Source organism: Symphalangus syndactylus, chromosome 3, assembly GCF_028878055.3.
Source record: "Symphalangus syndactylus isolate Jambi chromosome 3, NHGRI_mSymSyn1-v2.1_pri, whole genome shotgun sequence".
NCBI lineage: Eukaryota > Metazoa > Chordata > Mammalia > Primates > Hylobatidae > Symphalangus > Symphalangus syndactylus.
Window position 1 is genome coordinate 127,724,570 of NC_072425.2, and position 15,221 is coordinate 127,739,790.

Consider the following 15,221-nt stretch of genomic DNA (forward strand, 5'->3'; position numbering starts at 1 on the left):
ATGTATGTACCATGTTTTGTTTATCCATTCGTCTATTGATGGACACTTGGGTTGCTTCCACTTCTTGGCTATTATGAATAATGCTCCTATACAGATGGGTATACAAATATCTCTTTAAGACTATGCTTTCAATTCTTTTGGGCATATACTCAGGAGTGGGATTTCTGGATCATATGGTAATTCTGTATTTAATTTTTTGAGGAACCACCATATTGTTTTCCATAGTGGCTGTATCATTTTACATTTCCATGTGCATAAGAGTTCCAATTTTTCTACATCCTTGTCAAAACTTATTATTTTCTATTTTGTAAATATAGTCATCCTAATGAGTATCAGGTAGTATCTCACTGAAGTTTTTATTGCATTCCCTTAATGATTAATGATATTGGGTATCATTTCATACACTTGTTAGCAGCTTATATGAACATTGGAGATGTGTCTATTAAATTCTATGCCTATTTTAAAATCTGATTATTTATTTCATTGTTCTTGAGTTATAGGATTTCTTTATGTATTTGGATATTAACCTCTTATCAGATATGATTTGCAAATATTTTCTCCCATTCCATATGTTGCCTTTTCACTCTGTTGATGCTATCCTTTATACAAAGAAGTTTTTTATTTTAATAAAGTCCAATTTGCCTATTTTAAGTTTTGTTGCCTATGTTTTTGATGTCTTAGCCAAAAAAAAATTGTCAAATTTGATGTCATGAAGTTTTTCCTCATTTTTCTTCTAGGAGTTCTATAGTTGTAGCTCTCAAGTTTAGGTTTTTGATGCATTTTGAGCTGATTTTTGTGTATGATGTGAAGTAAGGGTCCCACTTTATTCTTTTACGTGTAGAAATCCACTTTAACAAAGCCATTTGTTGAAGAGACTTCCTTTTTTGTTGTATACACTTGGTATCATTGCCAAAAATCATTTGACATTTGAGCGTATATGTAAAGGTGAACTTTAGGGGTCTCTGGTCTCTATTTAATTCCATTTGTCTATATGTCTGTCTTTCTGCCAGTACCACACTATTTTGATTACTGTAGCCTTGTACCGAAATACCGAAATTGGGAAGTGTGAGACAGCTAACTTTGTTCTTCCTTTCTAAGATTGTTTTGGCTATTTAGGGTCCCTTGAGATTCCATATAGATTTTAGGATAAAATTTCCTATTATTTGTGTCTTTAAATTTTTTTCCAGCAACGTTTTGTAGTTCTTCACGTATAAATTTTTTGCCTCCTTTGTTAACTTTATTCAAAAGTATTTGATTATTTTTTATGCTATTATAAATGAAATTATTTTCTTGTCAGATTGTTCATTGTTAGTTATAGAAATGTATCTTTGTGGAGTTCTCTGTATTTCCTGAATCTGAATGTTGGCCTGCCTTGCTAGATTGGGGAAGCTCTCCTGGATAATATCTTGCAGAGTGTTTTCCAACTTGGTTCCATTCTCCCCATCATTTTCAGGTACACCAATCAGACGTAGGTTTGGTCTTTTCACATAGTCTCAGGTATGTCTTTATAAGCAGTGTGAAAATGGAGTAATACACATGGTGAGCACCAAGCACAGAGGTTAACAGAATAAGGAGAGAAAGAAAGAGGTCAGATTTGGGTAGTGAACTATGCTGAATTAGCTGCTCTGCTTGGATCAATGGTGCAAGCAGAAGAAAGAAAGGTGGCCTTCATAGAAAAGACAACTGGGAAAGTGTCTTTTTAAAAGCAGGAGGATTCTCTCACATCAGTAAGAGAAAAAGCATGCATTTGGAGAGAAATAATTAGCTATGCTTAATATAGAACATCCTATACAAACAGCTATCTAAATACTGAATGTACATTAATTATAATCATTAAAACATGAAACCATAGAAATATAGACAATGGAGGACTGTATATTGAACATAGTTCAAGAAGGTGATTTTTTTCTTTGCATTTTTTGAGCAGTGTAGCTTCTTAGAACTAAAGTGGGTGTTTTTGCATTATCATACCTTTTTTTTTTTTGAGACGGAGTCTCGGTCTGTCACCCAGGCTGGAGTGCAGTGGCGCTGATCTCTGCTCACTGCAAGCTCTGCCTCCAAGGTTCACACCATTCTCCTGCCTCAGCCTCCGGAGTAGCTGGGACTACAGGCGCACACCACCACGCCCGGCTAATTTTTTTTGTATTTTTAGTAGAGACTGAGTTTCACTGCGTTAGCCAGGATGATCTCCTGACCTCGTGATCCACCCTCCTCGGCCTCCCAAAGTGCTGGGATTACAAGATACCAGTTCTTAGTATTTGAGCCATACAGTTGTTCTCAGGATCATGTCAATAGCTAAATTTTACTGAAGCACCTATGGAGCAATGTCTTCATATCATCCCATAAAAGGCTCAGCTTATAAAATGAGTATAATACTCTCCTTATTTTATAAGTGTAGAAACTAACGATTTGTGAAAGCAAGCAAATTGGTCAAGTTCACACAACCAGTGAATGACAGACCCAGGCTTTGAACTCAGGATAAGGGCCACGGAGTTTGGGCATGTGATGTCCACCCTGGCCCCATCCAGCTGTTGGTGAGCAAGTAGGACCAATGGGGACAAAAGCAAATGAAGTGGTAGACACCCATGTCTCTCCTAAGGGCAATCTTGGATCTGAATGAAATGGCATCTGAGATGAGGCTTGAGAGATAAATATGGGTGATTCTGCATTAGAAGGCAGAAAAAAGGTTGGAAGGAACAGTATGTGCAAAAGCATGAAGGAAAGTGAATGTATGTGACACTATGAAACATCCATATACATGAAGTGTGGCAAGGACAGGACAGGAGTGGGTGTGACAGTCTGTACTTTCCAAAGATGACTGCAGCAGTATCTCCTGTCCTGTATGCTCTTCCACGACCTTGCCACTGCCCCATCACCCGATAGAATCTGATTTTTCTGCCTTTCAGTATGGGTGAGCTTATGATGCGCTTGTGCCTAATATAAAGCAATGGAAGTGGCACCGAGTGGTTTCTGAGGTTAGATCATAAAACATGATGCAAGTTTTACATTGTTAGCTGAGATATTCACCTTTGGAGCCCTGGGTTTCCATATAAGAACTGCAATGACCTTGAGGCCACTATGCTATGAAGTCTGGGCCATAAAGAAAAGCCATTTGTAGGTGTTCTGGCTGAGAGTCATAAATGAAGTCTCAGCCGACAGCCAACATCAACCACTAGACACGTGCATGGAGACATTTACAGATTCTAATCTCTAGCTGTCAAATCACTCTAGCCTTTAAGTCTTCCCAGCTGAGGACCCAGACATACAACAGAAATAACTGTCCTCACTGTACCTTGTCTGTGTTGCTGATCAGTGTTTTATATCACTAAGCTTTGGGATGACTTGTTATGCAGCTATAGTAACTGGAACAGGTGGTTGTATTATGTAAATAGTTGATTAAATGTGTCTGGAATTCGGAAGAGATATATGGATTGAAAATTTAGCCCTCAGAGTTTTCAGCATTATAAGTGATAGCTGAAATCTTAAGAGGAAATGAGATAATCCAGAGAACGATGTAGGATTAAAGGAGAAGCAGGTAAGAGTGTAACCCTTGTAAATGCCAACACTGAAGAACAGAAAAAGGACACAGAACAAGAAAAAGGCCAAGAAGAAAGCATCGGAGGAAGGACTGGAACTTGGAATGTGGGTTATTAAGGAAGGCAGTGCATGAGAATGTTTTATGACAGATGAAGAGGTCAACACTCCCAGATGCTATAGAGAAGGCATTGGAAAGGTGACCACGGGTTTAACAGCCAAAAGATGACATTGTCCAGAGCACCTTCAGAGAGAAATGTGGATGCAGGACAGTCTGAGGTGTGGCAAAGATCAGATGCCTTGTATAGTAGGTGCTTGATAAATATTTGTGGAATGAGTGAATTCAAGGTGATGAAATAGAGGAAAGTAAGTTGGAAGAAGAGAGAAAAGTAAGAGAGAAAGTAAGTTGAAAGAAGAGAGCTGGAGAAAAGTGAGGATCAAAAGAGTTGAGGAAGAGGAAGAGATTTTAGCATTTGTAGCATTTGTAGCATTTGCGGGTGGAGCTGCGTAGGTCTCTCCCACTAGCTGCCTTTTGCTGGCCTCTCTGATACCAGCGCTGGGGTGGGACTTGCACAGGGCCTGCTGCAAGCACCCCAGAGTAGCAAGGCTGCTCCAAAGTCCCCGCCCTGAGCACTTTCCACCACATAACAGCACTGTCTGGATGACAGTGACATGGGTGAGTTGCTAACACTTCCCAGAACATGCAGTCTTTTGTTTAATAAGGGAGTAGGGATTGGGAGGAGGGAGCAGTCAGCTGGCTATAAAGCAGGATCATGAACTGTGGTCTAATATACAAGGGCCATGGACAAAGTTAAGAACAACATCTATTCTGACAGCACCTCCTTTCTTCCAAGAGCCCATAACACTTAATTCAGCACAATTCCTGTGTGAGTATTTGGGTAGGGGAAGGAGGAGGGATGCAGAATAATCCTTTCAGACAACTTCATTTTCTAATTTTTCCTCATATCGAGGTTTAGAACCAAACACTTTGCTGTTTTCCCATAATAGACTTTTTATTGACTTTATAGTTTGTTTTACATTATCAGTTTAAGCTGGTGTTGAAGTAAATTTGCCTGCCACAGATTCTTGACAAGTTGGCTTAGGGATGATTTATGCCCCAAACCCAATGTTTACTAAGTAAGGAGAATCCTTGTCTAAATATACATTGTAATACAGAATTAAAGGGATATATTTTCTCACTCTATTATCCAAGCTGGAGTGCAGTGGTGTGATCATAGCTCACTGCAACCTCGAACTCAGGCTCAAGAGATCCTCTTACCTCACTCTCCCAAGTACCTGGGACTACAGGCTCACACCATCATTTCTGGCTAATTTTTTTTCTTTTTCTTTTTGTAGAGACAGGGTGTCATTATGTTACCCAGGCTGGTCTTGAACTCATGGCCTCAAGCGATCCTCCCACCTTGGCCTGCTGGGATTATAGGCATGAGCCACCATGCCCAACAGATACTATTTTAATTTGGCTTTCATTTAAGCCTCACTGATTTATTGTTGAGCTGAGGTCTGTCCTGGGCGGGAGAAATTCTAGGTTGATGGAAAATTGTGAATGCTTAAAGCTGGTTTGGAAAATGAGTGAATTACGGATCTTTGCAAAATCATGTGCTTAAGAGACCAACTTATACTAATCAGGACAGCAAAAATCCTTTAAGAAACGGTAATTAAAGTACTTCTGCCTTGTATTTGCCTGCCAAATATTGCAGGGGGATAGACTCTTCCAGGCTATATTCTAAAGCAGCTTCTTATGAAAAATGGTTAGAATCTCCATTGACATCAAATAATCAACTTGTTCTAAAGAAAAATCAGCCTTTGATTCTTCTCCATGCCCTGGGACCTTGCTTGCAAATGAGTGCATGACACTGTTGTCCTCTTACTACGCCATTAAAACCAAATGAAGAAGCTGTCAACTGCACGCCATTTCTCCTGTCAAATTATTATGAGACATAAGTGTCTCATAATTTGCCTCTTCCAATCTCCCCAAACTTGATATAAACTATATATATGTTAGTGTTCAAAAGCTATATTTCTTTACATATAGGCAATGGCTTCATTTAAGAACACAAAAGTCAAGTCTCGGAGTCAACAGAGCGGCTGTATCCACAGACATGACGGATTGCAGAATGGGCTGTGTAAGGTGGAATCTGCCAGATGGACACCAGGGATGATACCCCAGTCTGTGTCTGGAGTGACAAGTTTTCAGGGTCAGCCTTGCTGGGGCTCTTCTTCCTTCCCCAGATGTTGTGATGGTTAATTGAATCTGTCAGCTTGACTGGGCCACAGAATGCCCAGGTATTTGGCTATACATTATTCTGGATGTGTCCATGAGAGGTTTCTGGATTAACTGAACATTTGAATCTGTTTGAGTAAAGTGAATTGTTCTCCCCAGTGGTGGTGAGCCTCATCTAATCTGTTGAAGGCCTGAGTAGAACAAAAGGCTGAGCAAGAGAGAGTTTGCTGTCTGCCTGCTGGCCTCTTAGCTGGGACACAGTCTTCTCTCCCCTCCCTTCAGACTCTGGCTGGGACTGTAATTTACACCACAGGCTCTCCTGAGTCTCAGGCCATCAGCCTGCAGATCTTGGTACTTCTCGGCCTCCATCATCATGTGAACCAGTTTCTTTATCATAAATCTCTTTATGTATAACCTTATTGGTTCTGTTCCTCTGGAGAGGCTCTGTCTAATACAGGCCTCCTGTCATGATATTCCTGGTCTACCGTGCAGGCTGCAACAATAGATGGGAATTCCGACAAACTCATGATGTTGCGAACTGGGCATTGTGACCCAACGTTTCACACACAGTGGAGGCCTCTCTCGCACCCAGAGAAGAGGCTGTGCTTCTGTCAATCAGATTAAATTGGTGGGGGCCACCACATGATTACATGATGATCTCCCTCCCGCTTCCAATCTTTCTTGGGTTGTTTGATGTGAAAGGTCATTTACAGGGAGTTTGTAGAGAAAAGTTTAGAGCAGATGACCAACAAATTGCTCAAGCAATTAAAGATTCTTGACCATCCTGGGTCTGATTGTCTAGCTTGTCAATTATTTAGGCTCTTTAATGTTGGTCTCTCTAGCTGCTCACCTGCTTGCAGGTTATTTTAGCATGAACCAACAACTCAATTTGAAGAAGGCCATGAGGCATGGCATTGGAAGAAAGGAAAGTAGAAGCAGTTGATGTTGCTGCTTTCCATCTTTCTGGTCTAGATGAGGTTAGAGATTATACCTGGATTTTTTGGTACCCTTTACTAGGGGAGAAAGGAAAGTATGCCTCACCTCAAAAGGTCAGTTCCTATTCCTATGCTGTCACAATTTAGGAGACAGGCATGTCAGCAAGTTTGTTAAAATGGCAACTGGTAATTTTGCAAATCCAAGGAGACCTGGGGGAGAGGTTGTGTGAGCCTTCAAGGGAAGATACATTTCAAAAATGTGACTCTGGCACTCAAATGCTTGCTTAACATTTATTTGAGACATATAAAGTATTTCCACAAGAAAATCTAAATAAGCCCTCAAATACTGAGTAGACAGACACAGAATGGAGCATGAGAAAGAAACCAAAAGGAGGCACGGGCAACAGTCAAACCTAACTCCCTGCTTACAGTGTGGTCTTGGGTACATCACTCCACCTCTCTGGGCTTCTACTGTCATGATGCCACATGAACCACATGAGGAGGTGGGCTCTGATGAGTGCTTTTCAAACTGTGTGTCATGATGTCCCATTGTCTGCAGAAGTGAGGATAGGCTTGCGGGGTGGGGGAGTTCTCAATTATCCCTACCCCTACTTCAACTCGAGAAGCTCCATCTTTATCTATTTTATATACATGTGGGGCTTCCACACAATATTTCATTTGAAGAAAAGTTTCCATAACTAAAAAAAGCTTACATATCTTTGACGGGATGACCTCTAAGCCTCCTCTTGGCCATAATAGTTTGTGTAATTATTTCAGTGCTCCTCACCAAGAGGGCAATCTCTTGGTGAGAGTAATCTCATGTCAGGGTCACACCTAAGTGTTTACAAGTGGCCATAGTTTTGTTGTCCATTCATTCACCATGTTTTATTGGTTCACTACTGCAATTTTAAAAGTTCCTGTAAGAAACAATGGTTAAATTTATCATAAATTTTTCTTTATGGTCTTTTCTTACTTTTACTTCTTTAAGTGCTTGATTTTATTTTGGAGTCTCACAAGTTCCCAAATTAGATATTATTTCAGTCAGAGAAAACAACTGAAAGTTCCCCAAGTCCAAGATAAAATGTCAAACAAACAAACAAAACACCAAGACCATTTGGCATGCATGTTAATACAAATGGGAGGAATTCCCTGGAACTTCATCTACAGAACCTAAAATTGCATTTGGTACACAACGTCTTATTGGGATAACTTAGCATCTTCGTAAACCTTCTATTCTCCAGGCAGAGTTAATCAAAGTTCTGGGTCTTGCTAGAGAGAGGATATCTAAATCTTATCTTGTATTAACTTTTTCCCTGCTATAAAAGTGAGTTATGACATAATGAGATACATTTATAGAAAAAATAAAAGCAAATTGGCTGAGACGAGACGATCTCTTGAGCCTAGGAGGTCAAGGCTACAGTGAGCTATGGTCATGCTGTCATGCCACTGTACTCCAGCCTAGGTGACAGAGTGAGAATCTGTCTCAAAATAAATAAATAAATAAATAAATGAATAAGTAAAATAAAAACATCAGCAAAGATTTGTAAAAGTAGAAATACTCAAAGCTGTCAAGGAAACAATGTGACACTCTTAAACACTTTACTTCTTTGATGGTGGGAGCTCAGATTGGTAAATTGTTTCTAGAAAATGAGACCGTAGCTGCAGTGAGCTGTGGTTGTGCTCCCACACGCCAACCTGGGTGATAGAGTGAAACCCTGTCTCTAAACACAAAAAACAAAACCCCCAACCTTATGATGTCTTAACAAATGCAGAATCTTTTATCCTTGGTGTCTCAACCAGTTTTAATTCTTTTAGAATTTGTGTCTTTTAATGTATATACAGTCTATTAAAGAAATAAGACATTTTTAGGGTCATAAAGCCAGGTCTGTGTTTTCAAAGAGGAGCTTGAAGTATGTACCTCCAAATGTCACTACTGCCTAAAAAATAAGAATTAACTTCTTTATTATTGCTGTTGTTGTTACTGTTTAAAAGTGTCCCAGGAAAAACTCATAAAGTAAAAACATTAGACTCTGTCCTCTGGTCTTTTAGATAATTTTCATTTATAGTTCCAAGATTCTATGATGAGGCCCTCACTAACCAGGACAAAAAATGGGAAAGATCCTTTTATCAACATTCAGGGAACCATCTTCTATTTTCTTTTAGTAAAGTTTTTACAACTCTTGCCAAGACTCCATGAGGAAAATTACTCAGCAAGTACTTAGTCAAGCATGGCTGCTGATAAACCCATTCTTCTTGGTGATCCGCTCACTTTCCAGCCTCACAGACAGACATGGCCATTGTCATCAGAATTAGTAGGGAGCAAAACCCTATTTATAAAGGCCACTCATGAGCAAAATCTATCATCCATCCATCTATATCTATGTTTCTATGTATCTATGTATGTACGTATGCATGTATGTATGTATGTATGTATGTATCTATCTATCTATCTATCTATCTATCTATCTATCTATCTATCTATCTATCTATCTCCTCACGCTGCTGTAAAGCTCAGGAGTACAGGGACTTTATTTACTCATACCTGTGTGTCCCACAGCACCTTAACTAAGAAATTAGACAATGTTTGAAGAATTTAATTACATAGTATCATTTTCCACATGTCTAAAAAGCAAAATTCAAGACACAGAAAGATAGCTGTAGACTTCTTAAGCCAATTATCACCATTTCTAATTAGATAAGTTAAAATTGACATATTCCCAAGAAATTATAGCAAGAATAACAAACTATCACTTATAAAAGGTACTAGAATCTTTTAAAAAGCATGTTAACAGACATTATCATTATTTTCCAAATGTGTTGTTAACATTATCCTGCTCATGTTACAAATGAGAAATCTGAGGTTCAGAGATTAGATTCCTGTGTGGTCCCAAATACATACTGGCATTATAGAAATGTTTCATTTTCAAAATGCTTCTTCATAAAAGCCTGGGTCTCGTGAGTTACTGCCTGTAAGGCCCAGAACATAATCATTTGAATATTCTCCACCAAACCATGGTATTTTCAAACTACAGAACTGAAACAAAAATAGATTATAAGGCATTTCTATCTCCTCTATATGAATAGATGCACCAAATAATTCCTTGGCAGTAGTATCTACACAAGGAATATATCGGTAAGTGACTGTTATCTCAAGCCCAAACAGGTTTTCTAAAGCCAACAAACTACTCTGTGAACATAGACATTATGTAGGAATCTGTTACTTTGCAGCAAGTCTTCACTCATGAAAGTCTTTCTGACAACAATTTGGGCTAAGGCTTGGCACATTTCAGCCTCTCTATCCTTTATCCCATTTCTCTTCTCTGGAAATTCTGCTAGTACTTTCAGCAACTGAAACTAGATTGAGAGAGCTTCAGATTTTAGTACAAGTGTCTGATGCATCTTGCTAACTTGGATCTGGACCACATGGCCAAGTAAAAGCTGCAAATTCTAAGCTTCTGTAAAGATAAAATAGGCAAACAAACAATCTCGAAAAGAGGGATGGTTCACTCTGGCCTAAGAGAGAAAGGTGGCTACCAAAAAAGAGCAGTGGCTACTGAGTAGAGAAGACAACAGGCAAATTTAAAAATCTTACTCCAAGAGAAGAGAAGCCAACCCACAGTTGTGGCACCAGGAAGCTTTTGGCAGTTTGGGCCGTGATATCCTGTCTATTACTGTGACTAGATTTCTCACTGTACTTACTGCCCTTTCAATGATGTGCCTTAAGTTTTGGCAGTAGTAGCTAAACTAACTCTCTGGTTGATTTAAATTTTTAACTGAGCCTATGCTTGGTTTTTAAAGTCTGGGGAAGGAAGGCAGTGGGAGAATGGATGTGGTTAAGAGCTTCCTGGGGTGGCCTGGTGTGTGGAAGTTCAAGCAAAAGGACAAAGCCTTTCAGCAGCCACTCCTTCCATGAATGAACACTCTACTTCTCTTCCATTAGGGTCTATACTCTCTGCCCTCTGTCTAGTGAATTAGTCTCTCTAAAGCCTCTTCTGGACAACTATGCTGGTGTTCCACTGTCCCAGGAACAAAAGTCAAACTACCTTACAGGGCATTTCAGGCTCCTTACTAGAGGATCCAACCTACCTTCTAGTCTTATTTCCTCTTCCTACATTCATGTTTCACATAGAACCATTAGTTATTCCCTGCATATGAACCCCCAATCCCACATAGACCATGTGCCCTTCGGGCCTTTGTGATGTTGCTCATTCTGCCTCAAAATTCCCCTTTCCTATTTCTGTATCTCTAGATCCTATCTTCTCTTCAAGGCTCAGCTAGAGACTTCTCAATGAAGCCCTCCATGATTTCCAGGCTCATACCAACCCATATAATCACCTGTAAGCTGGAAGTTCTCTCCTTTGTCTAGAATCTGTTGTTTATGTACATGTTTTATCTTTCTGGGCTGGTTTGAACCATCCCTGCCTCTACCCTGAAGCATTTTCTGCCTTTCACTGCCTTGTTCCATGTGCTGGAATGCTGATCCTTAACCATGTTGCCAACTGGCTCCCTTGCCTGCAAGCTTCCACTTGTGTTCAGCCAATGGCAGGTACCAGAAGAAAGATCAGCTTTTGGGAGGAGAGATCTTCCCTCTCCTCCCTGTTTTAGCACTGTGTATCCACCAGTAGTCACCTCCCTCCAAGATTACAGCTTCTGCCAAGTGACCCCCCTTCTACTCCTCGGTTCTCATGAGTCTCTAGTTACACTCTTTCCTTCTCTTGCTCCTTTGGCCATAGGAGTAGTAATGGCTCATCCCATTGCTAGTGTCTGGGTGCCTCAACAGCCCTTGTTTATTCCTATGACATACATGTCTGTAGATAGCCCTTTCATGAAAGTCTTTTTACACACACCATCTAGATTGAGCTGTGCTCACTCAATACGATATTGCAAAGGCCTAAGGATGCATGTCTTACCTGGTACCCTGACTGATAAACACTCTTATCAGATATTTATCATGAAGGCATTATTTGCATGGCATAGGGAAATAATGTGGGGTGAGGGTCAGTTATCTGTAGAGACTTTTCATCAGAATACAGGGTACAGTGGATTGAATGGTGACCTTCAAAGGAATATGTCCTTGTCTAATACCCAGACACTGTGAGTGCTATCTAATATGGAAAATGGGTATTGGCAGATATAGTTACATTAATACATTAATACATGTAATCTTAATTACATTAAAATATCATCCTGTGTTATTTGGGTGGGCTCTAAATCCAATGATAAGTGTCCTTATAAGAGACAGAAGAGAAGACAAATACATGAAGAAGAGTGGTGAGGTGACCAGGTAGGCAAAGATTGGAAGCCAAAGAATGCCAACAGCCCCCAGAAGCTGGGAGAGGTAGGGGAGAATTCTCCCCAGAACCTCCAGAGGGAGTACTACCCTGCCAACACCTTAATCTTGTACTGCTGGCCTCCAGGACTATGAGACAATACATTTCTGTTGTTTTGCACTAGAAAGTTTGTGGTCATTTGTTTGCAGCCCCAGGAAACTCATGCATACTAATAACAATATCTGCAAAAATCCAAGAGGAAAATCCATCATGGGTCACTGTCCTCAGTAAGGCCCAGTATATTGGAACAACTTAGACCACTTGAAGTGATGGCATGACGTCCCCAAGGACCCCAGAAACTTAGAGGGTTACTGCCACCCTCGATCACTTGGGCAAACTGAAGAGAGAAGTCTATCCAATTCTCCCAGAGCAGAAGAATAACAAAGTCATATAATGGCTATAGGGATGGAAACATCTACTAAACTCCACTGCCAGAGATGTTTGGATAAATGACGAGCCTGTCTTTTGGATATGAACATGTTTAGTTGTGAAATAAACAGTCTTGGGACCTAAATGGTCCTGCTGAAAAGAGCTGAAGCCATTGAAGAATGCTTGAGATGATGCCCCAAATGAAGCTACCCTTAAGGCAGCCACAGAATAATGCTGCAGAAAACTCAGGGAAGCTCAGCGTAAAGATAAGAGACATTAAAATTGTGCCTAGTAAGGGCTGGAGCCAAGTGAACTTGGAAAACTATCAATTATGTGGGGGAATAAAGTTCACAAGCACATTCCACATGAACGTCTTCATGAAGGTGTTTTGTGGTTTGGAATCACTGCAGTTCCTGCACACACTATTTCTTGCTTCCAGTGGAAAGCTAGGAAACTATTATTTATACCTCCTCAGCCTCCCTCTTCCAAACCAAAGATGATGCCTAAGGGAATTTGTTCCATTTCCCCCTACAGTAATTTATCTTTAGAGAACCTCAAATATTCCTTTGATTGAAGACCAACATTCTGTAACAAATCTTTTGCATCAGGCCAAACCTCTGTAAGTAAGACTTCTTGGTGTTGGCCAATTCATGTGCAGAAGGCTTTATCCTCTTTCTTCTTTACCTTCTTTTCAATAGTTTTGGTCTTTTGAATTCACAATCTTTTTTTGTGTGTTCTTACTATTTGGTAATCATGCTGAACAAAAATTACAACTTCTAACATGTGTTGGGAGTGGAGTTAGTAAGCTTGATGCTCTCCTTATGGGAGGCTGGACCAGGTGGGGTCCTAGAGGCTAAGGCTGGTTTTAAATAGGGTGGTCACCCAAAAGTGGACCCAAGTGGAAGCTAATGCAAAACTCGACCTAAAAGAAGAATGGAAGATTGACAGCCAGAAAAGCCGTTCCAGACATCATATCTGAAAGCTGAGAGCAAAGCAAGGATTCAGGGCCCAGGTAGGGCCCTAGGGAAGGATGGGGGCCTGCAGCAAGCTGGGAATTGAAATCCAGGACTCATTTTTATTTAGCGCTGGCCATGATGTACTGCTAGGTCAGCTCAACTTAAGGGAGAAAAGTCAGGGCAAATAAGAACAGATTTGGGCAGTTATCCTGTCTGTGTTGGAGCCTCATTCAGCAAGAAAGAGTGTCCCCCTGCCCCCATTTAAAAAAAAAAAAAACTCACTAGAGCACCTACTGTATCAAAGAATGATTTAAATAACACTAATTAACTTTTAAACATTAACAATAAATGATGCCTAGTTTGGAGACTAAAATGACTGAACCCACTTTAATTCTTTAAGGATTAATAATCTGTATGATATCATTCAATTACTGGTCTATGATTAATCAGAACTACCTAAGACTAACCATTTACACTCCATGTCAGGTCCATAGGTGCCTATTTATTGTTATTTTCACAATAGTATCTTTTAAGTGTTCTCTTCATTTCATTTTTACATCGATCCCTTTTAAAGTCTTACATATACTAGTAAAGCTGATTTTTGTTGAAATGATAGCCACATCTCTCCCAAACTCCCAGACAAAAATGCTATGTGTAACACTAAAGAGTTGCTTTACTGTTGATATTGTTACCTTTGCCGTATGTTCAGAATGTCATTTTCTGAGCGCTTGTGAAATGTGATCACCTCTGGTATATCACACAAATAAAAAAAAAAAAATCAAGAGACAGCTCATCTATTCAGTCTAATTCCCACAGGTTCCCGTGGAGATACTGAGCATGCCTAGCTCCAGATGGGGATATATATTCTGAACTGCTGGTGAGGACAGGAATGAACACATCAAACAGGAAAAAGAAGGCAGCTGAGCAAAATGAGGCATGACATACAGTACAGAAGGCTGCAGCTAGAGTACAATGCACGCTGCACCATTACTGTTTGAAGCTGTTGTGCAGATAACAGCTAATGGTATAAAACAAGTGTTGGATCTGATTTGCTTCTATACCTTGAATTATACCACAAGCCAAAATAAGAGACAAAAACAAAGTGCCAATCTAGGATGTGGCGGTGGGTGGGTAGCACTTTCAGTTACATAACTACCTTAGCAAATGAAATTTAATGAAAAGAAACAATCTGGGGCTAGTTATACTTAAGAAGGATTTCACGGAACCAACCCAAATGTCCAACAATGATAGACTGGATTAAGAAAATGTGGCACATATACACCATGGAATACTATGCATCCATAAAAAATGATGAGTTCATGTCCTTTGTAGGGACATGGATGAAACTGGAAAACATCATTCTCAGTAAACTATCGCAAGGACAAAAAACCAAACACCGCATGTTCTCACTCATAGGTGGGAATTGAACAACGAGAACTCATGGACACAGGAAGGGGAACATCACACTCTGGGGATTGTTGTGGGGTTGGGGGAGGGGGGAGGGACAGCATTAGGAGATATACCTAATGCTAAATGATGAGTTAATGGGTGCAGGAAATCAACATGGCACATGGATACATATGTAACAAACCTGCACATTGTGCACATGCACCCTAAAACCTGAAGTATAATAACAAAATAAAATAAAAAAATTAAAAAAAAAAAAAAAAAAGGATTTCACAAAGAGCTGCCTTCAGCCTAAGGTCCCCAGATATTTCTCCAGGGTTTATATTCCAGAGGTCCCAATTTGAGTTTGGTCCTGACTTTCAGGAAATCTGTGTTCAATTGCAGATCCATTACTTGGGAGGAAGAGGAAGTGACTCCTTGATGAATAGTGTAGACCATGAGATAGTCC